The 27,070-nt window shown below is 32.2% G+C and overlaps 2 pseudogenes; both read right to left on the minus strand.

Moving 5' to 3' along the window:
• Nucleotides 1-3,312: 3,312 nt before the first annotated feature.
• LOC120144439 lies at nucleotides 3,313-3,959 on the minus strand (annotated as a pseudogene).
• Nucleotides 3,960-7,803: 3,844 nt separating this feature from the next.
• On the minus strand, nucleotides 7,804-8,420 carry LOC120144440 (annotated as a pseudogene).
• Nucleotides 8,421-27,070: the final 18,650 nt, after the last annotated feature.

Raw genomic sequence — 27,070 nt, forward strand, 5'->3', positions numbered from 1 at the left:
TCATAACCTACGTGTGAAACATTCACATTGTAACCCCCTCAGACCGATGCGGGTAACCCGATCTAATCTGGAGTATCACATTAGGGCCACCGAAGCGACCCACCGTAAAAATAGCGGAAAATTTAAAACTTTTATTAAAACGTTTAAACTCATAAAATGATTTATCAATATTTAGAAATAAAACAGATTTTCAGACTCGTATATAAAACAAAAGACAATTACATGCCCCCTAATCACATGTATCATACTCCACAACAACGCCGGAAGAACTTCTTTACTAACATCGATAGATGCATTGGTACGATTCTTTTAACCTGAAAAGGTGAGTAACATAGTGAGCTTTGGAAAGCTCAGTAATACAGAACTACCAGATGATGCTGAATAACGTGCAGATACGGATAAACATATATTTCCTTATTGGTTCGAACATCTACAAATTTTTATACTGAGCGGAGATCCTACTGATATTTCAGGTGGTAAAGGACAATGAGCTTACAATTTAGATAAATATTTCGAATGATTGAGTTAAGGAGACCAGAATAGGTTATCTAGTGTTTTCCCATAAAACCAGTAAAAAGATACAGATTTTTTTAAAATGGTAGCATTTTAAAACATATTTACCCTATGCACAAAGCAGAGGAGCATGTAAAAAAGGCAAGGTCTTACCCTTGCACATAACAAAAGAACCTGGGGAAACTGTAAGGCTTACCCTTGCACACAACAAAGGAACCTGGGGAAACTGTAAGGCTTACCCTTGCACATAGAAAATGAACCTGGGGAAACTCTAAGGCTTACCCTTGCACACAACAAAAGAACCTGGGGAAACTGTAAGGCTTACCCTTGCACACAACAAAGGAACCTAGGGAAACTGTAAGGCTTACCCTTGCACACAGTAAAGGAACCTGGGGAAACTGTAAGGCTTACCCCTACACATAGTAAAGGAACCTGGGGAAACTGTAAAGCTTACCCTTGCACACAGCAAAGGAACCTTTATACAAAAATATATCGATTGATCTAATTATCGAACAAGTCGAGATGAACAACTCCCAGAACTAATGCTTGTCGACTAGTCAATTCATTGTCATTCCAGAGTATTTACTCTTTAATACCAAAAATTCTTGTTCATTGATGATCTTCAGAATCATCGATGAATAAATCTTCCAATGGTCTTTATTTCATTTCACGTTTCAACGATACCATGAAATGCTAACGTGCTTGATTTGTAGTCCATGGCCCATAAGGACAGTACATCATGTAAGTTCTTTAGCATTCTTAGACTAATCCAAATTACTTATTTAATCATCAGTCATTGAGCTTACTTAGTTCACTTAATAGTCAAGTCTATCCCGGTTACTTCAGAGTTTTCCATTGTAATTTGGTCATTTTTGAATTCCGGATACATATTGTACTTTTGTTCAGTTTAATTTGGTCTTCTTGGTTGATTTGTCTAACGAATATCCACTTCGTACCGAATGCGATCTAGAGTCGAGATGAGCTGAGTACTTCCAAAATTATCATCGAGCCAAACTTGAGTAGACGAACACACATTCAAGTAATATCTATGCAGTTCAGGTACTGACATATAATTAACGTTGATCAACTCACTTAAGTTGTGTTCCATAACTTTTAAAGGTAGTCCAACACCTATGCTTATTTGGATTCCTTAATTAATCCAAGACATTTACTTAGTATAGGCAATAAGGGTATTTTGGTCATTTTGGTGTTTAGTTTTATTCCATTCATTACATAGCTCGAGGATAACTAATCATTCCTGAGCTTGGTGATATTCTTGGGTCATTTCCATTACAGGGGTATTTTGGTCATTTTATAGATCCAGTGTATTTCAATCATTTCCTTTCGTCCAGTCCTAATATTTAATTCACACTTATCATATACTGCAGTTCTTTCAAATAATTCTGATAAAAGAGCACTATCGATAAATTATTCTTCAGGTATTTACTCATATCTCAGAGATTTTCGAGTCAAGTGCTTTATGAGATTTTACAAACAGAATATCAGAAATTTTCTGTACAAAGACATGATCTTAACCATTAAATTTTTAATTTATCAAGTTAAGTACAAATCCTCAAAGTACTTTCTCATTCAGGGTCAACTCAGACTATTTTTACCTCTCAAGGGTATTTTCGTAATTTTTAAACCAAATAACTTCAGTATTAACTCTTAACGAAAATAATATAATTTAGAGACTCTAGGGTTTACCTCTTTCTGGATAATCTTTAAACTTTAAAATATTCCTTATCAAACTTCTCATATCTTGTACAATCCATCTTGCATTTAGAAATCATTTATCCAGATTTTCTAAGCAAAACTAGCATTTTCTATGAACATCTATAGTTCCATCAGATCAATATGTCTTTACAAATTTTTATCCAACTTTCTGGGTCAATTCTTGTCTTTTTACAACATAAGGGTATATTACTAATTTTACACAACCAGAGTATTCTCATAATTTCTCGTCCAAGTACATTTAACATTTAACCTTTGTTGATATATAAAATATAAGCTACATATCCAGGGCTGATTCCTTTATCACTAATCATAGAACTTGTAATTTAATTCTAACAATTCCTCAATTTCTTATAATAGTCATCCAAGCCGTGTTCAGTTACTGAATTTCTACCGCATTCATATCGAGTGTATGAATTAATTAAAAACTCAAATGTGACCAAACATGTTCATTCATGCATTTACCAATACCAACATGTTCCATAAAGCATGAAAAGGTAGTAATGTATTATCTCAATTTCCATGCAATACTAATCGACCATTAAATTCCATTCGAACGCCCTCGATCCTTAATTCAACTTCCAATAATTCCTCAAATACATAACAATAGAAATTTCATAAAAAATGGGACTTAATTTCGAAAAACGAATCGAATCGGGTGATTAATCAGTGAAACACAGCTTACCAACTCAATTTCTAGCTTCAAATCTTTTTCTCAAGAACCCGAACCTTCAAATATACGAACCCAAGTCCAAAATAATTTCCTTTGCCATAAAAATAACTTATTAGAATTTAAATAGTAATTTAATAGCTCAATTGCTAAAACTAAAATCTTGTGGGCCACTATATTATTTAATTTACTAAAATCAGGGACTAAATCGAATAAATTTAAACTATTTAACTAAAGATAAAATTATGTAAGCACTTATGAACAAGGTTAAGTTCTCACCAATTTTAAAGGACTGAGCCTGCGATTTTTCCTTTTTTTTCTACCTACTTCCCATGTGACTTTACTATTGAAATATAAAATCATTTTTTCTTTTCTTTCCCAGCTTTTTCCTTTCTTTATTTCTTTCTCTGCAACTGGTTCTTTAACGAAATGAAAACCAAAGATGAAACAAAGCATGTCGTTGTGATTCCAAGGTACAATCCGCACAGATGCATTGAAAATCCTAGCCCCATCAACATGAAGCTTCAAGTCGTGCTTTTTAGCTAGCTCACCAACTTTGTCTATGTATTCTACAGACAAACCTCTACCCCTAGTGTTTGCATGTGAATTCTCCAAGCAAACCAGCCTCGTGGTTGGGTAAACAATCTCTCCTCTCGGATCTCTAATGGTGGCTTTAATCGAATTCACGTTCATAGTTCCATCATCATTTTTATTCACTAGCCTAGGATGAACACCTCCAATAGTTGAAATTCCACCATTCTCATAAATACGTATATGAGAATTAACTCCAAGAATGACCTCACTTTCCCTTATATCACAGTGAACAGGAACACTAATGAGGTTACCCATTGTGCCTGATGGAACGAATAAACCAACTTCTTTGCCCATGATTATTACAACCTCTAATTCTAACTGGGGCTGCAGTTAGATCAGCACCCAAGACATCATTATCAACTTCAGCAGTTTCCATTGCATCCCTCATTGCCTCGGTAGGTTTCGTGACAGTATCGAATCGAATATCTACTATTTTGGTCACCATTGTTATCAAGAAGAACACTATTTTGAAACCTCTCCAGATTCTTCTTGATTTATTTTCCTTTGAAAACCCCATCTTTTTTTCTCTCCCTCTTGTTGTAGGTGTTTTAGGGTGGAATAAGCAGAGCTTTTGTGCAAATAAAGAAGAAGAAATGGCAAGGAAGGTTCACTCAGTGATTTAAAAAAAATTATGTAAAAAGGAAGTGATGATAAAAACTTTGGAACTTTACACGCAGAGGCAACTCTTCCCACTTGTTATTCTCCATTTTCCATATTAAAATAATAATAATAATAATCAGATTCACATAATTGGGGAGTGTCAATTCTTCCCTCCTTGAAAGAATTTAATCCTCGAAATTTATTCATGTCACATTATTGCATAAATGGAACTTCCATCAGTTCTTTCATATCTTCAAGTAGCTTTTATAGAAGTACCAATCCTCTACTAATTCTTAACCAGTTAAGTATACATTCTTATCAGAACTTTTCCTCATTTCAATAAAAGAATCCGAATGAAAATTTCCTTGAGGAATTAATTTAGTCTTGGCTACGAGAATAGGCTCATAAAGCAATAGCATATCCCAATTTCATTTCCAGAATCAGGTCAGAATTTCTCAGATGAGTAACTCTAACATGGCTCGTGTGGTACTTTACAGAATTTAGATAAACGTTACTGATATTTTTTTATTAAATGATAGAGTCCTAACGGATAAAAATTTAAGTTTGCTCATTACAAATAGAGACTCAATCTTGGAGTTCCGGCTCAGAGAAGTACAATTGTAGTCTAGGGGCATGTACTGATCAGACATTTTTTTGAAATACAACCGGTCGGTCTATCTTAAAAAAATTGACTAAACTATGGCTCTGATACCACTAAATATAACCCTCTCAGATGGATGCGAGTAACCCGATCTGACCTGTAGTGTCACATTAGGGCCACCGGAGTGACCCACCGTAAAAATAATGGAAATTTTAAAACTTTTATTAAAATGTATAAACTCATAAAATGATTTATCAATATTCAGAAATAAAATAGATTTTCAGACTCGTATATAAAACAAAGTACAATTACATGCCCCCTAATCACATGTACCATACTCTGCAACAACGCCAGAAGAACTTATTTACTAACGCCGATAGATATACTGGTACGATTCTTTTAACCTGAAAAAGTGAGTAACATAGTGAGCTTTGGAAAGCTCAGAAATACAGAACTACCAGATGATGCTGAATAACGTATAGATATAAATAAACATATATTTCCTTATTGGTTCCGAACATCTACAGGTTTTTATGCTGAGCGGAGATCTTACTAATATTTTAGGTGGTAAAGGACAATGAGCTTTCAATTCAGATAAATATTTCGAATGACTGAGTTCAGGAAATCAGAATAGGTTATCTAGTGTGTTCCCGTAAAACCAGTAAAAATATACAATTCTTTTCAAAACAGTAACATTTTAAAACATATTTACCATATGCACAAAGTAGAGAAGCATGTAAAAACGGTAAGGTCTTACCCTTGCACATAGCAAAAAAACCTAGGGAAATTGTCAGGCCTACCTTTGCACACAACAAAGGAACATGGGGAAACCGTAAGGCTTACCCTTGCACATAGAAAAGGAACCTGGGGAAACTGTAAGGCTTACCCTTGCACACAACAAAGAAACCTTTATACAAAAATATGTCGATTGATCTAATTATCGAACAACTCGAGATGAACAACTCCCATAACTAATGCTTGTCGACTGGTTTATTCAATGTCCTTCCATGGTTTTTACTCTTTAATAACAAATATTTTTGTCCATTGATCATCTTCAGAATCATTGACGAATAAATCTTCCAATGTTCTTTATTTCATTTCCACGTTGCAATGATACCATAAAATGCTAACATGTTTGATTTATAGTCCATGGCCCATAAGGACAGTACATCATGTAAGTTCATTAGCATTCTGAGACTCATCCAAATCACTTATTTAATCATCAGTTATTGAGCTTACTTAGTTCACTTAATAGTCAAGTCTATCCCGATTACTTCAGAGTTTTCCATTGTAATTCAGATATTTCTGAATTTCGGATACATATTGTACTTCTATTCAGTTCAATTTGGTCTTCTTGGTTGATTTTTCTAACGAATATCCACTTCGTACCGAATGCGATCTAGAGTCGAGGTGAGCTGAGTAGTTCCAAAATTATCATCGAGCCAAACTTGAGTAGATGAACACGCATTCAAGTAATATCTATGCAGTTCAGGCACTGACATATAATTAAAGTTGATCAACTCACTTAAGTTATGTTCCATAACTTTTAAAGATAGTCCAACACTTATGCTTATTTGGATTCCTTAATTAATCCAAGACATTTACTTATTATAGGCAATAAGGGTATTTTGGTCATTTTGGTGCTCAATTTTATTCCATTCATTACAGAGCTCAAGGATAACCAATCATTCCTGAGCTTAGTGATATTCTTGGATCATTTCCATTACAGGGGTATTTTGGTCATTTTATAGATCCAGTGTATTTCAATCTCTTTCTTCCGTCCAGTCCTAATATTTAATTCACACTTATCATATACTACAGTCCTTTCAAATAATTCTGATAAAAGAGAACCATCGATAAATTATTCTTCATGTATTTACTTATATCTCGAAGATTTTTGAGTCAAGTGCTTTTCAGATTTTACAAACGGAATATCAGAAATTTTCTATACAAAGACATGATCTTAACCATTAAATTTGTAATTTATCGAGTTAAGTATGAATCCTCAAAGTACTTTCTCATTCAGAGTTAACTCGGACTATTTTTACCTCTCAAGGGCATTTTTATAGATTCTTAATCAGATAACTTCGGTATTAACTCTTAACCATATTTTTAAGCAAAACTAGCATTTTCTATGCACATCTATAGTTCCATCAGGTCAACATGTTTTTACAAATTCTTATCCAACTTTCTGGGTCAATTCTTGTATTTGTACAACGTAAGGGTATTTTCATAATTTTAACCAACTAGAGTATTCTCATAATTTATCGTTCAAGTACCTTTAACATTTAACCTTTGTTGATATATAAAATATAAGCTACATATCCAGGGTTGATTCATGTATCACTAATCACAGAACTTGTAATTTAATTATAACAATCCCTCAATTTCTTATAATAGTCATCCAAGCCATATTCAGTTACCGAATTTCTATCGCTTTCATGTCGAGTGTATGAATTAATTAAAAACTCAAATGTGACCAAACATGTTCATTCATGCATTTACCAATACCAACATGTTCCAAAAAGCATAAAAAGGTAGTAATGCATTACCTCCATTTCTGTGTAATACTGATCGACCAAACGCCCTCGATCCTTAATTCAACTTCAAATAATTCCTCAAATACATAACAATAGAAATTTCATAAAAAGCATGGCTTAATTTCGAAAAACGAATCGAATCAGGTGATTAATCAGTGAAAAACAACTTACCAACTAAATTTCTAGCTTCAAATCTTTTTCTCAAGAACCCAAACCTTCAAATATACGAACCCAAATCCAAAATAATTTCCTTCTCCATAAAAATAACTTATTAGAATTTAAATAGTAATTTAAAGGCCCAATTGCTAAAACTAAAATCTTGTGGGCCACTATACTATTTAATTTACTAAAATCAGGGACTAAATCGAATAAATTTAAACTATTTAACTAAAGATAAAATTATTTAAACACTTATGAACAAGGTTAAGTTCTCACCAATTTCAAAGGATTGAGCCTGCGATTTTTCCTTTTTTTCTACCTACTTCCCATGTGACTTTACTGTTGAAATATAAAATCATTTTTTTCTTTTCTTTCCCAGTTCTTTCCTTTCTTTATTTCTTTCTCTGCAACTGGTTCTTTAACGAAACGAAAACCAAAGATGAAACAAAGCATGTCGTTGTGATTCCAAGGTACAATACACACGGATGCCTTGAAAATTATAGCCCCATCAACATGAAGCTTCAAGTCATACTTCTTAGCTATCTCACCAACTTTGTCTATGTATTCTACAGACAAACCTCTACCCCTGGTGTTTGCATGTAAATTCTCCAAGAAAACCATCCTCGTAGTTGGGTAAACAATCTCTCCTCTTGGATCTCTAATGGTGGCTTTAATCGAATTGATGTCCATAGTTCCATCATCATTTTTCTTCAATGGCCTAGGATGAACGCCTCGAAAGGTTGAAATTCCACCATTCTCATAAATACAACCACTTCCCCTTATATCATAGTGAATAAGAACACTAATGAGGTTACCCATTGTGCCTGATAGAACGAATAAACCAGCTTCTTTGCCCATGATTATTACAACCTCTGATTCTAACTGGGACCGTAGTCGGATCAACACCCAAGACATCATCATCAACTTCAACAGTTTCCATCGCATCCCTCATGGCCTCGGTAGTTTTCGTGACAGTATCGAATCGAAGATCGACTGTTCTAGTCACCATTGTTATCAAGAAGAACAATGTTTTGAAACCTCTCCAGATTCTTCTTGATTTCTTTTCCTTTAAAAAACCCATATTTTTCTCTCTCTCTCTTGTTGTAGGTGTTTTATGGCAGAAAGAGTAGAGCTTATGTACAAATAAAGAAGAAATGGCAAGGAAGGTTCACTCAGTGATTTGAAAAAAATTATGTGAAAAGGAAGTGATGACAAAGACTTTGAAACTTTACACACAGAGGTAACTCTTTCATGTTGGAGTGGTTGAACAACTTTTCCCACTTGTTATTCTCCATTTTCCATATTAAAATTATAATAATAATAATAATCAGATTCACATAATTGGGGTGTGACACACACGCTATGTCGATGACTTAGTGATACATTAAACTCATAAAGAAAACCCTAATTACTAAATCAAGCATGAATATTTTATGTTATCACATCATACAACTCATATATGTCCCGAAAGACCACGTAGAACATATATGTCCCGAAGGACCACGTAGAACCCTCGACTCTTGGCTTGCCAACTATACATCTAGCTCTCAAGACACATAACATGGGTATTATCTTTTATCATTTCACATATTCATATAAACATATCACATAAGCACATAATCTCATAGCTTCTTTCAAATAATGCATTGTCACATTTTCATATGATCACGTAGTTCATATCCCATAGAGCTCATAACTTTTCTCATATAATCCCTTATACAGTATCACATATCTTACACTTAAATATCTTATGTTCACAGATATCATATAATTTCTTTAACTTGTAGTTTAAATCACATGTTCAATCTCTATCATATAACTTATTTCATATTCATCATATGGGTCAATCCTACTTTGTTTATCCCACTTTTCATTTATTCGCTTAAATCTAATTCATATAATTGATACATTATCATCATACAATTACATATACCCATAGCACACGAAATCACATATAACACCTATAACTCTATTCATGTATTCATGCATACATAATAATAATATCACCCATATTAACATTCATAGAATCATGCAATCAAATATTGGAAATAGTCTCATTACGAGTCTTATTTCCATACATATCATATACTAATGAATATGCACTCACCTTGCCTCACTAGTCAATATCAAATCCTTATCTCTTCTTGATGGCTATTACTTGACACTTTGTCTGGACATTGCTCTCGATTGATATCTACACAATCACACATATGATATAAATATCAGCATTCCAATTGGCATACTCTACTCTTTCATTTTTTTAAACTAAAAGAAAGATCTATTTCTATTTTCCCTTTGAAGTGTATCGATACACACTATAGGGTATCGGTACATCCCTTCACTGGTGTATCGGTACACAAATTTCATTCAAAATTTTCATTTCAAGGGGGTATCGATACACTCCTTGATGTATCGATACACCATGAAGATGTTCTTCAAAATTGGTCTTAGTGTATCGATCCGTGTTCATAGGGTACCGATACTCCCTGCCCATACTTTTTGACTCCAAACCTACTTAATTCTTCTTCCTTAACCTTCTTTTAACCCTTGAGACTCCACTATACTTACACAAATCAACTTATTTCACTTTAAATCTTCATAACATCCCATATCCCACAAACATGCTTGGATTCAATAATTAAACCAATAAATCAATATGTTCCAAATTCATTTCTATCATTCCGAATTTCTTAGTTTAGTTGATGACAAGTCAATTTTCACTTTAAAACTTATTTACTAACCCAATCTCAATAATTCCCTTAAAAACTCTTTACCTTCAATTTTACATAACTTAATCCTCTTTGAGTTTTAAGTCCTCTTAAGCTTTCCTTAATCTTTTCTGTCACTCCAAGAATCAAAACCAACTTTAAAACGAAAGAATTAACCAATTGGAGACCAACTTACCTTACCAATGGAGCCACGGGAGAGAAAAGGAAGAAGATAACCCAATGCTCCAGAATTTTTTTCAATTCTCCAAGTGTTTGATTCTCTTATAAAGGGAAGATAAAATCTTTCCTTTGAAAATACCATTTTACCCTTATTACTTTCAACTTCACTATTAAATCCAACATCAAAATTCTCCAATTAAATCCCTGAACTTTTAACTTACTTTAAAATTGAACACAAAACTTTTAAAATTCACATTTTAGTCACTAGCTCTGATTTTGGGATGTTACATTGGGTACAAGGATGATTTATTCTGATATATATATATATATATATATATAAAGTGGTGGATCTAGAAGTTGAAAAAATGAGGTTTAAAATTTTAATGCTCTTCTAAAAAAATTTGGGTGTGCAAATTTTCTTAGTTTTTCCTATTCCCACTAGTAAATTAAACTAAATTTTACATTTTCTCAAAATAATGGGTGTGCTATGGCTCCCAGCCATGTACATCCACCCCTAATATATATATATATATATATCAAATAGGCATCTTTTGTGAAGCCCCAATACTCTGCTTCTAGAGCTGACAGTGGATCACAGACATCCAATACTCTTCAATCGGGATCTAAAGCTACTCCTAGAGGTTTAAAAATCATCAGTTTATTACTGAAATGTCTTACATTCAGCTGTTCTTGTCTTGGTACTGTTTTCTTTGTTGCAGTGTCCATTATATTTGTGCTCTGTTGCATTTATAGGGGCTGGTGATAAGGCGGTAATTCACCGGTGGGATTTCCTTCCTTTCTCAGTGGAAAAAAAGAAGTCTGGATCTTGGCTGAGGCCAAGCATGAATGGATCATCTAGTGAAATTTCTGAAGAAGATGAACTCGTAGGAGAGAACGACATAATGGAGAACACGGATCCTGCTGATGCAAGACGTGATTACCTCAAGGAGGTAATCGTTGCTTACACTTTTTCTAAATTGCTGATCGGTTCACATCGAATAATGCTTGTTCATAACTCTTTTTTATGATGCATTCGACATTCAAATATTTTCCATTCAGCTTCTTTAAAAAAAATTAATTTGTTGAATTCTATTCTTAGATATCAATTCCATATGGTATTTTAGGATGCTTTATGTTAATTGTGCATTAATGAGCTAATTTCAATTGCTGAAAAGATTGATTAAGCTAAGGATGCTAATTAAGGAAAGTTGTCTAGAAATTTGAATTCGAACAGTGAGTTTAGAAATTCACCATAAATTATACAGACTCATTTGTCCGAACTCAAGACCCAGGTGCCTTTGTTTGTTAGCTTCCCTTTTGTCTTTCTGCACCCTCCTTCGAGTTATAGAATCCTAATCCGTTATCTAATGTAGGTTGCTCAACTAAGAGTCCAAAGAGAACCTTATTGAAGCATCTCACAGAAATTAGCCAAAAGTACAATAATGCAACCGTTTGCAACAGAGTTTTGAAAGCTGATGTTGAAACCTTGGAAGCAAAGGTAAATGACTCATTTGATATATTGGTCTTAAAGCTAAGTTTCTTGCTGCACAGTAAGCCTTTTTCTTTTCTGCAATGCTTAAACCAGTAAATTTTTTTGTTGAAAAGCTGATTCGAATTATCAGTATAAGCTAACCAGAAGTTTTAAATATCTTTGTATGCATGATGTAGAAATCTGTACTTAAAATTATGCACATCGGTGAACTTTTCTTCTTTTTCTAGGTGAAATTTGCTGAAGAATCGGTCAAAAGAATCTTCGGTTTGAGCTACATCTCAACCAAAATATCAACAAAGAGGGTGTCATCATGTCATCAGACGAACAGCTTTGCAGCGAGTGGCTAGCTTGGAGCATCTACAAAAGCGGATCTGCGGGGGTGTGAGCCCTGTAAGCCCAAGTTGTTTAACAGTGAGTAAAGGTAGCAAACACATACACTAATGTATACTGTGAAGAGAACTAAACTAAACAGTGTCTTAGGCTTAGAATGACCAATGAGTACTATAATTTCTGGTTTGAATTTTTGAATTCTTGGAGACAATGTTATTCTTTATGTTAATTTTACATTAATGAGCTAATTTCAATTGCTGAAAAGACTGATTAAGCTAAGGATGCTAATTAAGGAAAGTTGTCTAGAAATTTGAATTCGAACAGTGAGTTTAGAAATTCACCATAAATTATACATAATTGATTAGAGGATGATCTCTATACCATTAGATTCGTATATCAGTATAGTTTCGTTTAAAACAAACGGTGATTGATTTAGAGGTGTACACAAAAAAATATAAAATTTTAATTGGTGAAAGGTCAGAAAACAGGGCAGCAGATTCTGCCGAAACAGCTTCTATCAGTCAACTTTGAAAGTTCGCTATAAATTGTACAAGTGGAATTAGATGGAGTGCCTTATATGATTAGCTTCGTATTCGAGTCTAGTTTTCATTAGTGCAAACAAAATAATTTTTCAGTATATTAATTAATACAAAATTATATTTGTTTGATGGTAGTGCAAACTGCCAAAATATATAATTTTGATAAATTGTATACTGAAAGTAGTGGAAGGTAAATGATTTAAATCTAAAGATTAGTAAGCCTTATATTTTTAATTTAAAATAATAGTAATAAAGTGTTAAAGTGAATCCAGTTTGTTTATTTGATTATTATTATAGCCAAGGACGACTTGTGATAAGTCAACCTCATTTTATTTTCCAGTATGATTTATAAATTTTCAGTATGAAATATTTCTATAATGTTTTATTTTATCAAGCTTTCTGGATGATTTTGGGTTTGAACCGCCCAAGTATGATATTTAAGATGTTGAATTCTAAATGTTTATAATTATCAGATGATTTTCAGTGATCATATGATTTTCAGTTATCAAATAATTATAAGATAAGATATTTCACAATTATCAGATACAAAATAATAAATGATTCTATGATGATAAGTATAATCCCATTGTATGTTGCATTGAGAGTCATATGTACATTTGGCATGCCATTAAGTGAGCGCTTATCAGTTTAGCAATGATACATTCGTGTATCAATGTTCAGTTATCAGTGCAGCTTTGGTACATTTGTGTATCAATGTTCAGCACAGTTGGTGCTTATTCAGGTTATGATTGCACTGAAGTGCATCATATCTCAATTTCAATTATGATTCAACACCGTTTTATGCCTATTGCGCACCTTAAACTCACGTACTTATATTCTCTTAAATATATATTAGGCTATAACAGTAAATGTGAAAGTTATGACAGTATGTGAAAAAAAGGAACATAAACTTAAAAAGAAAGTATTGAAATATGCTCGAATGAACAGAACAAAAGTTATTTATGATATTCAATGTTGAGTTACATGATTTTTGATAAAATCATGAGATGATGATTTTTTCAGGTTTTCAGAAGGAAAAACGACTTGAACAGTCTGGTTTGAAGTTTAATGTTTTTATTTAAATTACAGTTTGTTTCTTATATTTTATGAAATTTATGTTTTACATCACTTTAATTATATTTCTGCCTCATTAATTTTTACTTAGCTCGTGATGATTTTCATGAGTAAGTTCGAATAAAGCAAAGGTCGTGAAGTAAGGAGTTTGTCAGCATCTTATGCAAGTTCAAACCTATCGACAGAATCAGTAAGACATCCTAACTTTGACTTATTAGTGACATGTACATTATATTTGTTGGGTTGCCTTACTAAATTTATTTTAAAAGGGATTGTAATAGTAATTAGGGTTATTTTCTTTAGTTTTGTCTAATTTTAGTATTAATTGTATTTATGAGTGAATATTATAAATATTATATAATAAATGGTTTAAAATGCAGCGGAATTAGGCAGATGTATTTGCATATGAAACAACACTGAATTGCCTAATTACTGACTGAAATCAGATTAGTTTTCAATGATCAAACAATGTTTTATAAATTTTTATGATTAAGGAAAAAGTTTTTAAAGTTAAAAGGAAATTATTAAATGAAACAAAATTTTTAAGCATTTAAGTTCAGAAAATGTCAGTTGAGTTGATGCTTAGGAAGCTCCTCACGAAACGTCTGTATCTCAATCAGACCATACGCATGAAAATCATCACGCGCTAAGTATAACTTAGTGAGGCAGTAATATCAAAGGTGAGGACAAATAAATAAAATATTGAAATATATGATATTATTTAAAATAAAATAGATAGAACTTTCAGAATATTCAAACTAGATATCTCAAGCTATTCCTTTATCAAAAACCTGAAAAGAATCATCTGGTGATTTTCATAAAGTCATAATAAATCAGATAAGAAAGAATAATCAGCCAACATTCCTTTATAGTCGGACACTTTTCAGAACTTTCATATTTTATTTTTATAGCCGAAAGTATATTTTAAGAGAATATAAGGTACGTGAGTAAGATTAGTGTGCGCAATACATATCTCAGATCATCAGAGTTGGAACAGATAAAAACACACAGTGCCATCACACCAGAAATAACAATATTCATACAAAATGCATTCAGATCGGAAATATATACTAGTGTACACTCCGGTACACCACAATATATCAGAAGCGGAACAAATAATCATTCCACCTCATGCCATGCCAATTGTACATTTGACTCTTAATACAACATACAGTGGGCTTTCAGTTCATTTAATAATCATTTAATAAAATCATATCATAATCATAAATATATTTAATTCACATTCGTAAAACATGACATGGGCAATTCATACCCAAAATCATTCATTAAACTTATTAAAATATTACGGATATAATTTAATAATCAAAACATAATTCATACCTTTAAAATAAACAAGGCGATGTTGACTTATCGCAAGTCGTCCTCGATCAAAATATTTAAATAAATAAATAAATTGTACTCACCTGGTAGTGCCTCACTAGTAATCTTACTTAGCGTTCCTAGCTTTAATTTTGAATTTTTTCTTTACCTTTAAGCTTTCTTTGATCTCGATCTTCATGTTCGTCATTTATACATCACATACATTTCATTTTATGCAATTGAATTCTGGTGTATGTTATCATTTTTGTACCCTGGATATGCAATTTTTTTTTAAGGGAACCACAATTCACAGTTCAAAACCAATGCGAGATATTCAATATAAAATAATTACAATAATATTCAATAATATGTTTGAAAAATCAATCACATCGGAAATAATTTAATGTTTAATGAAATAACAGTTAATAGGGACCAGAGGTATGTTGCGAGAATTAGTGGTGGCCAGATGGAACCAAATGTGCCACGAAAAACATGAGAATTTTGGATTGAAACAACGCATTCCAAGCCGTAGATCTTCGCCCACTTTTTCAAGTTGTTGTATATGTGAATCAACATGGAACATGATTACATCAAGACATGGGTACAAGTAATAAGACATGGTTATAACCTAAAGCTATATATCGATTTCGCTATTCCGAAAAAAATTCTATATAATTTATATTTTTTTATATATTTTATAGATAATTTATTTTTGTATCACTTAAACTTTTAACATTAATTCTTAATTTTGTATCTCAACGTAAAATTTTGGACTCATCCTTCATGGAATTGATATAATTTAATTGAATTAAAATTATGACCAAATTAATAAAATGTATAAATATTGAGGATCAAATATGTAATTATACTAATTTTATTAACTAAACTAACTAAACAAGAACTGATAGAGGGAGATGATGATGCAACGTGTTCAGGTCATAGAGGATGATGATGTGGCACTGTCACATCATATATTTTTAAGAAAATAAAAATATCATAGTTAATATTTATATTAAATTATTTATAATCACTCAGAGAGTAACACTTTAATATCCCAAAACATCGGGTCAGTGACTAAAGTGTAAGAATTCAAAATTTAGTGGTTTAATTTTGATAAATTGAAATGTTCAAGGATTGATTTGGAATTTTTGTTTAGGATATATTATCAAAGATTGAATGATGAAAGGGCAAAATGGTATTTTTGCATGAAATGAATTTAAAATTCATTTTAATGTTATATTAACATGTGATGAAAAGGAGAAAAGGAGAAGAATAGCCTAGAAGTTGTCTCTTCATCTTCTCTTCTTGTCTTCCATCGTGAACTCCATTGCTAAGGATAGTATTATTGAAGTTGGTTATTTCTTGAAGTTTTTAAATGGTTTTGAGTTTTTGGGTGGTATAAAAGCTTAAGAAAGCTTAAAGATGATTAGAAGCTATGTGATTGATGAGTTAATGGTGATTTGGTAAAATGGGTTTTTAAGGGAGTTAATGAAAATTGATTAGTATTTGGATTTTAAAGATATATTTGACTTGTCAAAGGTCTAAATAAGGTGTTTGAGGTATTAGAAAGGATTGGAAACATGTTTGAAGAATGGGTGTGATTTTTAGTTTTAAGTGTTCTAGTGAAACTTTTGGATGTTATAGGGAATTTAATTGATTTAAGTTGGTTGTGATAAATGTTATTGAGTTTAAGGGCATAAATTGAGTTACAGGTATGAGATTTAGGTGAGTTTTGGGTCAAATTCGAAATAAAATAAGTGAGTTCTAGGAAAGAGTATCGGTACTAGAAGAACAATATCGATACTGTATGAATTGGATGAACAAAATCGATATTGAAGGGGTAGTATCAATACTATGGGTATAGATACCAATAGTAAGGTATTGATACTGTAATTGAAGAGGAAATTCCAAAATGCTAATTGGGTATTGATACTGAGGTAGGTATTGGTACGATAGAATGGGAGTATCGGTATTGGGTGTAGAGTACCGCTGCTGTTCAGCCTGAACTTGTGAATTAGGTTTTATTTCGTTTATGTAAATGCTGATTGGTTACCAAATAATTTAGCTCCGTATTTATCTTGGTCATGTTAATGTGTAGATTTTGATCGAAAACAAGTATCAAACGAAATGACATAGTAAAGAGATTGAGCGAAAGTGAAAAGGATTTTGCTTAGGGTTTAAGTGAGGCACAGGTGAGTGCAACTTACTTATTTTATATTCGATATGAGGATGACTTGCGATGAGCCAACCTCGAAGGTTTTCGATCGAAAATAATTTGAATTATTTTATGAAATATCTTTATAATGTTTTACCTAAATATTTCAGAAGCACTGTTTTGATTTCGTTACTATGAGTATATGTGTAACACCCCCAACCCGTACCCAAATCCGAGTCCGAGGTATCACATTGACTTTTCAAACGTTTTTCTTTAAAAAAACGACAAAATTTTAAATCCACAATCATACCCAAATTTCAACATGTTACAAATCCAATTCTAACACTTCATACATGTTAATTAGATTGATGACAAGTCAAATTCACTCTAAAACCTCATTAAAGAACCCTCATTAAACTCACCTGGTAGTGTGCCTCACTAGTAATCTTACTTAGCGTTCCTAGCTTTACTCTTGAATATTTTCTTTACCTTTAAGCTTTCTTTGATCTCGATCTTCACGTTCGTCATTTATACATCACATACATTTCATTTTATGCAATTGAATTCTGGTGTATGTTATCATTTTTGTACCCTGGATATGCAATTTTTTTTTAAGGGAACCACAATTCACAGTTCAAAACCAATGCGAGATATTCAATATAAAATAATTACAATAATATTCAATAATATGTTTGAAAAATCAATCACATCGGAAATAATTTAATGTTTAATGAAATAACAGTTAATAGGGACCAGAGGTATGTTGCGAGAATTAGTGGTGGCCAGATGGAACCAAATGTGCCACGAAAAACATGAGAATTTTGGATTGAAACAACGCATTCCAAGCCGTAGATCTTCGCCCACTTTTTCAAGTTGTTGTATATGTGAATCAACATGGAACATGATTACATCAAGACATGGGTACAAGTAATAAGACATGGTTATAACCTAAAGCTATATATCGATTTCGCTATTCCGAAAAAAATTCTATATAATTTAGATTTTTTTATATATTTTATAGATAATTTATTTTTGTATCACTTAAACTTTTAACATTAATTCTTAATTTTGTATCTCAACGTAAAATTTTGGACTCATCCTTCATGGAATTGATATAATTTAATTGAATTAAAATTATGACCAAATTGATAAAATGTATAAATATTGAGGATCAAATATGTAATTATACTAATTTTATTAACTACCACGTCAACACCTCCATTAAATGTCAACGACGTGTGACTTAATTGAATGCATTTAAATAGTTGGATGCCTCGATTCACAAAATTTTAAAAATGGTGATCAAAGTAAAAGGGAACAATAGTTAGGTGGTCGTGTGTATAGTTGTGTATACTTTACCCTTATTATTATTATCTGATAGGTTAGAAATATAAACATACAAATTCCACATAATAGAACTCTAAAATATAGGGTTGTTTATTTTTCGGTTTTAATCAAATTAATTGACTGAACCAAATTAGTTTGATTAATTCGATTGACCATCGAATTAGTTCGGTCGGGGAACGGTTAATACTTTTTCAATATTTGGTTAACGGTTAATTTGGTTCGAAATCGGTTAAATAACCGAATTAATAAAAAAATATATTAAATATTAAATATATTATAGATATTCAATACAATTCAAACCCATTAAGAATTAAGATCCAATTATTTTTTTAACCACACTAGACTCATTAAATTACCAACATCTAATTAAATTTTAACCCAAATAAAAAAATATTTCTATTATATTCAAATTAATCTAATAAAAATTATTAAAAAATTTTGGTTAATTGGGTTAACCGACCGAAATAACCGAACTTTATTCGGTTAGGTTAATATTTTCAAAAATATTCGGTTTGATTAAAGGTTAAAGAAAAAATTGATTAATTTGGTTAATGTAAATTCGATTCGATCAGTAACCGAATTAACCGTTTGAACACTCCTAGTAATATAACCTACTGCGATGATAATAAATAAATTTTATTCATTATAAACGAATTATATGAATGATATATCATGAAAAAAAATTAATATTGAACTTGTTTAACTATAAACTAGTTTACTGATTGTACATAAAATCTTGTACTATCAATATACCAAATGTTAACATAATAATATTACTTGCTATGAATACATAAACAAATTATTCTTAAATATATATTCACTTAATAGTTCTAAACATGCAATTTTACTTAGAAGTTACAAATTTGTTTAACAAATGGAATAATGCTTTTAATAAAATAGAAATTTTAGTTAATTTAACACCATGCATAGATTAAATTTTTTTAATAGAAATATTATTTTCTTCTTTTTATTAATTTGAGATAAGTATAAAGTATCATATATTTAAATATAATTTTAAATCATTTGACATTAAATGCTCATACTTGTAATGTTTATGATGTTTAAATCCAATACTTCAAGGAATATACTTTTACTTAGTGCTGCTTTCTAAATTAATAGAAAAGGAATATATTTTTATTTCAAAAATTATAAAGTAGTTGTTGCACTGAAACGAATTTTGAAAAGGGAACATCCAATATATAAGAATATTGGGATGGGCCCGGGAATTTAATGTCCCCAAAGTAAGGAAAGGACAATTAAAATGAATTAATGACAAAAATATTCAGTCGAAATCTTTATGACTTATTGAGTAGATGGTATGTAGATATAAATATAAACCACGAAACACAGCCGCCAAACCAAATCAATAAGAAACCCCTTCTGGTCGTCGTCTTCTTCCTCCGCTGCCTACAATGAACGCATCCATGCATTCGACATTCAAATATCTTCCATTCAGCTTCTTCAAAACTTTTACTTTGTTGAGGCGCTCTAGAATAAGAAGAAGAAGAAGAAGAAGAAGGAAGCATACTGTGAAGATGGCTCAACTCCAAACCAAGGTGCCTTTGCTTGTTAGTTTCCCCTTTTGTGTTTCTGCATCCCTTTGAGTTGTAGAATCATAATCCCTTATTTGATGTAGATTGCTCAACTAAGACTCGATGGAGCAAAGCTATTGGAAGCAACTCACCACATTAGACAAAAGTTCATTGATTCAGCCGTTGAAAACGGAGTTTTGAAAGCCCGAGTTCAAACATTGAAAGAAGAGGTAAATCACTTATATTGGTCTTAAAACTGGGTTTCTTGCTGCACACGGACCCTGTTTCTATTCCCCCAATGCTCAATTTTTTTTTTTTAAATCTGATCTGTACTTGACGTATTGGTGAACACTTTTCTTTTTCTATAGGTGAAAGTGGCTGAAGAATCGTTCAAAAGAATCTTGGGTTTGAGCTATGTCCCAACCGATTTATCAAGAATGATGGTGACCTCATTTAATGCAAGTCCCACCCACAGTTCAACGGATGCTGTTGTTCCCAAGTTTAACAGTGAGGAAAAGTAGCAAACGCACGCACAAAAACATACTGTGAAGGCAGCTAATTTCTGGCTTAGAATGTCTTAGGCTTAGAATGTGCAATTGTTGCTATAATTTCGAGTTAGAAACAATGTTATTTGTTATTACTAATTTCAACTGCTGAAAAGATTGATTAATTAATACAAAGTGGCATCCATATATACAGCATTTTCTCACAGTTCACATTGAAATCGCGATATTCATCTTAGAGTTTACGGGGTATAAAATGTCGATTCATCATCGATCGGTCACGACTTCATAGGGTTTTGTTCGTCGAGGGGAGCTGAGATAAGGTAGAGCTTCGTCGACAACAAAGGACGATGTTCGGTGTAGGTTTATAGGTTGAAAAGAATGTTTTCAAAGTATATGTCATTTATACAATTATATATATATGTCATTAAGAGGATACTTTTTACCCTTTTTAATTGAATTATAATTTTATTTCCATAAATACAATTATATCATGTATAAGTGACATAACCAACATATCAACAACCGGTTTAGCGTTTTGAGACAGTTCCATTCTTTTATATATAAAAGTGTGAAAGTCACAAAGACACCGCTCTACATTCACTCAAGATCAATGTAAATATATTTTAAACGTCACAAATAAATTTAATTTATAAATAATTTTAAAATTTTAATTCTAGTTGATTTTAATGTTTTTCTATTCTAGACTAACACATTTATATTTCTATTTGAGAGTCAACTTATTCCAATAAGTAAGATAAACTTAAATGTTTATACTTGAGAGTCAACTTATTCTGATAATTAAGATAAAGTATTTCTCTTTAAATTTTATATAATAAAATAAAATAGTCCTAACATTTTGAGCAGAATAATTTTATAGACAATTAACAAATTAGATTACCAACTAATATAAGTTGTATTCTAATTAATCTTATAATGAAACTTATAATTAAATTTGGCGTCTGTTTAGAGGTTTACTGCATATTTGTTCTAGATGTTCCTCTTTTTCATGTTTTCATCATTATGGGTTCGACACCTTTGTGGTTGGTTCTCGGTTTAAAGTGGGTTTATGTTTTTTTTTGCCTCAATTATTATGTTTTTATTTTACTCTGTTAGATTAATTTTAGGCATAATGCAACAAGATACTCTTCATAACATATTATCATCTAACGTTTCATTTTTGAGTTAAAAATATCATTGTTAGACGAAAACAGTTAATCAACTGAGGGTCAATACCTAAAACTAACTAAACAAGAACTTATAGAGGGAGATGATGATGCAGCGTGTTTAGGTCATAGAGGATGATGATGTGGCACTGTCACATCAGATATTTTTAAGAAAATAAAAATATCATAGTTAATATTTATATTAAATTATTTATAATCACTCATAGAGTAACACTTTAATATCCCAAAACATCGGGTCAGTGACTAAAGTGTAAGAATTCAAAATTTAGTGGTTTAATTTTGATAAATTGAAATGTTCAAGGATTGATTTGGAATTTTTGTTTAGGATATATTATCAAAGATTGAATGATGAAAGGGCAAAATGGCATTTTCGCATGAAATGAATTTAAAATTCATTTTAATGTTATATTAACATATGATGAAAAGGAGAAAATGAGAAGAATAGCCTAGAAGTTGTCTCTTCATCTTCTCTTCTATTCTTCCATCGTGAACTCCATTGCTAAGGAGAGTATTATTGAAGTTGGTTATTTCTTGAAGTTTTTAAATGGTTTTGAGTTTTCGGGTGGTATAAAAGCTTAAGAAAGCTTAAAGATGATTAGAAGCTATGTGATTGACGAGTTAATGGTGATTTGGTAAAATGGGTTTTTAAGGGAGTTGATGAAAATTGATTAGTATTTGGATTTTAAAGATATATTTGACTTGTCAAAGGTCTAAATAAGGTGTTTGAGGTATTAGAAAGGATTGGAAACATGTTTGAAGAATGGGTGTGATTTTTAGTTTTAAGTGTTCTAGTGAAACTTTTGGATGTTATAGGGAATTTAATTTATTTAAGTTGGTTGTGATAAATGTTATTGAGTTTAAGGGCATAAATTGAGTTACATGTATGAGATTTAGGTGAGTTTTGGGTCAAATTCGAAATAAAATAAGTGAATTCTGGGCAAGAGTATCGGTACTAGAAGAACAATATCGATACTGTATGAATTGGATGAACAAAATCGATACTGAAGGGGTAGTATCAATACTATGGGTATAGATACCAATAGTAAGGTATTGATACTGTAATTGAAGAGGAAATTCCAAAATGCTAATTGGGTATTGATACTGAGGTAGGTATCCGTACCCGAATCCGAGTTCGAGGTGTCACATTGACTTTTCAAACGTTTTTCTTTAAAAAACGACAAAATTTTAAATCCACAATCATACCCAAATTTCAACATGTTACAAATCCAATTCTAACACTTCATACATGTTAATTAGATTGATGACAAGTCAAATTCACTCTAAAACCTCATTAAAGAACCCTCTTTCAAGATTTCACTTATTCTTCTCTTTTCTTTAAGAGAAAATAACCTCAGTGACAAAAAATGTCTTATAATATACGATTTTAACCAACTTTTTTTGGATTTGCCAAAATGACCAACTAAATCGCAATGCGATCGATAATTCGCAACGCGATCTCCAGTATCGCAAATCAGTTTCCAGATTCGCAACGCGAACTTTGACTATCGCACTGCGATAGTCCAAGTTCGCGTTGCGATTTATTCTAAATTCGTTGCGATAGTCCAAAATCGCAACGACTGGTGGTATTGCATTTGTTTCTTAAGAATTTTCTCTAAAAATATAGTATTCGCGCGTCGAAGACACGTATGACCACGACCACGACCCTGACCCTGACCCCGAGACGAGACGAGACGGCGGCGGCAGCGCGCGAGAGTCTCCCTTGTTCTCTATCACTCAACAAGGAAGTGGGAAAGCTAAGCCTTAAATACCATTCCCAATAATGTTTCTAATACTATGTGGGATTGAGCATTACCAACACTTGTTCCCAATACTATGTGGGATTGAGCCTTAAATAGTGATATTATTTTTGAATGTTTTGCTTAAAATTGCAATAATCGCGATTGATTGTAGATTGACTTTTAATTATGACATATTTAATTGTATAATACTAATGCAATTGGTTGCTGATTCAGTTGTTTTAAGGTGCATGATTGTTAATTGTTTCTTGAATAATCACATTGTATTGGAAACAAGTGTTGGTAATGCTCAATCCCACATAGTATTGGAAACACTATTGGGAATGGTATTTAAGGCTTAGCTTTCCCACTTCCTTGTTGAGTGATAGAGAACAAGGGGGACTCTCGCGCGCCGCCGCCTCCGCCGTCCGTCTCGTCTCGTGTCGTGTCGTGGTCGTGGTCGTGGTAATACGTGTCTTCGACACGTCCGCGCAAATACTATCTTTTTAGAGAAAATTCTTAAGAAACAAATGCAATACCACCAGTCGTAACGAATTTGGAATAAATCGCAACGCGAACTTGGACTATCGCAACGAATTTGGAATAAATCGCAACGCGAACTTGGACTATCGCAATGAATTTGGAAAATCGCAACACGAACTTCTACTATCGCAACGAATTTGGAATAAATCGCAACGCGAACTTCGACTATCGCAACGAATTTAGAAAATCGCAACGCGAACTTTGACTAAAGCAACGAATTTGGAAAATCACAACGCGAACTTCGACTATCGCAACGAATTTTGAATAAATCGCAACGCGAACTTCGACTATCGCAACGAATTTGAAAAATCGCAACGCGAACTTCGACTATCGCAACGCGAACTTGGACTATCGCAATGCGAATATGTAAATCGCATTGTGATAGTCCAAGTTCGCGTTGCGATAGTCGAAGTTCGCGTTGCGAATCTGTAAATTGATTTGCGATACCGGAGATCGCGTTGCGAATTATCGATCGCATTGCGATTTAGTTGGTCATTTTGGCAAATCCAAAAAAAAAATTGGTTAAAATCGCTTTGAATACGAATTGTGATATAAAAAATTATTTTTTATTAAATATTTTTGGTATTTTTATTTAATTTTTTAAATAATTATGATGTCGTCCTGTTCTTTCGATCGGTCGGACCGATTCAAACGGTTGAACCAGTGAACCAATAGTATGGCTGGTTCGCTAACCAATCCGGTTATGAAAACCATGCCAAACCCCTAACCCTTCATCTGAATCCCCCAATTCTGCTTTTTGGTTTTCGTGATTGCCCTTCTCCTCATCTCCCTAACTGTAACACTCTCATTTTACCTTTCCTTTCTTCACCTAAATTCATTCTAAAATTCCTTTATGGTATCAATCGTCAAGTGACCCGTGCTTCTTGATCGACGTGTGTGTTTATGCTCAATCTTTTATGGTGTTTGTTCATTTATTTTGCTCTTAGACCATTTCGTTTTTCATGACTCTTGTAGATTCTTTTTAGTCATTTCCTCAATTGTATTTTTGCTTCTTCTCTAGTTTCAAATCAGATCTTTGCTTCAATTTGAAGGCTTGAATTTTATAAGGATTATCTGTTTTGATTGTCTATATGTTTGACCCATAATGACTCATTAGAGAAAGAACAAACCAGTGATCCTTGATTGGTGTGCTTGAAGTCTTTGTCGAGTATCCTTAAATTGTTTTTACGATTTCTTGAGACGTTTTGGAATGGTCTGATTGTCTCTTTGTGTTTTGAATTGGGTTTGATGGTTTAATGTGGTTATTGGCTTGAAGTGTTCTGAAATTTGTCTTTCTGTATCAAGTGATTTTGAAGGAGTTTTTACTGAAACAGTGCTCACTGTTTGTTCTTTTGTTTGACTAAAGGCCATGTTAAATGGTGCAAGATACTCAAACTAGTTCTATGCAAACTGTTTTAACAAACACTTTTAACATGTATGTTCAGTAAATTTCTAAGCTTGATGTTGTTTTCTGACTCCAATTATATTCTTTGAAAACAAGTGTCTTTGATAATTGGTGGCTATGGTCTAATGAATTTTATCTTTAAAGATAGTCTGCTCTCGCATAATATGTTTAAGAAGGTACATGATTGGTTGTCTAGAATCCTGAGTTTGTGATTTATCATAGATAAGTTGCTATTCTCTTGGTTATTTCCACATTAAGTGCAAATGTTCTTCCTCGCCTCACGAGTTGTAACACTTCCAAAACCATTTAGAATACCTTAAATAAGATGTTTGCTGCTCTTTCTTGTGCCAAAACCTCATCTGTTCAACGTAGACTTCACACGCAGAAAATTGACTTGATTGTAAATGAGTATTTAGCTAAAATTATCTGTGATACTATTCATTCTTCAGGTAATAATGTTACTTAACAAGAACAAGTGAGTGTTGTTTTGGCTAGTTTACCAGTGGACTTTAAATCTGTAGTAGCAATTGCTTCTAAGGAGTTGGTTTCTCTTGAAACACTAATTGACATGTTTGTTTGAGTGTGAAGCTCGTCAGAAGGTGTTTCTTTGAGAAAGCTTACTTGTTCATGCCAATTTAGTAACATAGAATGTTAGCCAGACGGTTGAGGATGATACCAAGCAGGGCCTTCACGATGAAGGGTCCTATCAGCAGCAAGTCTCTAGAGGAGGTCATCATGGTGGTAACTATCAAATAGGTCGTGGTAGGTACAATTAAAATCGTCCATAATGTGAGTTGTGTGGACAATTTGGTCACACTGTGCAGAAATGTTATCACATGTTAGATCACAATTATCGTGATTCTATTCATAGTAATAATAAGTGTCGAGATAGAGGTTATCAGAATTATAATAATAGCTCAAGTACTATTGGTTATTCTCAAAATGTTGAAAGTCTGGTTTAAGTTTACGATAACACCCTCAACCCAGTTTTGTTGAAAACCGAATCAGAGATGTAAAGAAAGAAATCAAATAAACAACCAAATAAATCAAAATCAACAACAAAATCATATTATTGAACATTTTTGAAGTTATTATTGATTAAGGACCAAATTGTAAATTTTCAAAATTTTAGAGACTAAAGTGTAAAATAGTCACATATAGGAAAATTTAATATTCTATAACATCAAGTGAACTTAAAATATTTGAATTTTTCTTTTACAAAAGTTGTTATTAATTATCGATCCATTAGGGACTTAATAGCATATTATCTAAAAGATCGAAACTTGTAACTTAAAATCATGTTTCATCGTAGATCAAGAATTTTTTTTCTTAACTCATGGAATTTTTAAAACTTTGAACTAGGATAAGTTTCCAAACTCTAAGTGATTATGGAATGCTAAGTTTGGAAACTTTCCTAGATGTTTCAAAACTTCTGGCATGGAAAATCAAATTTTCATATTTTTTCACCCCAAGCAATTTAATTACTTAATTAACAAAAAACCTTACATATCAATCGAAAACGTATCCGAACACTTATAACTCAATCAACATATATTTATCCACCAACATACAATCTAATGCATGCTTCAACGTAATAACAATTTCATA

The sequence above is a fragment of the Hibiscus syriacus genome, unplaced genomic scaffold (genome assembly GCF_006381635.1).
Source record: "Hibiscus syriacus cultivar Baekdansim isolate YM2019G1 unplaced genomic scaffold, ASM638163v2 tig00110890_pilon, whole genome shotgun sequence".
In the NCBI taxonomy this organism is placed as follows: domain Eukaryota; kingdom Viridiplantae; phylum Streptophyta; class Magnoliopsida; order Malvales; family Malvaceae; genus Hibiscus; species Hibiscus syriacus.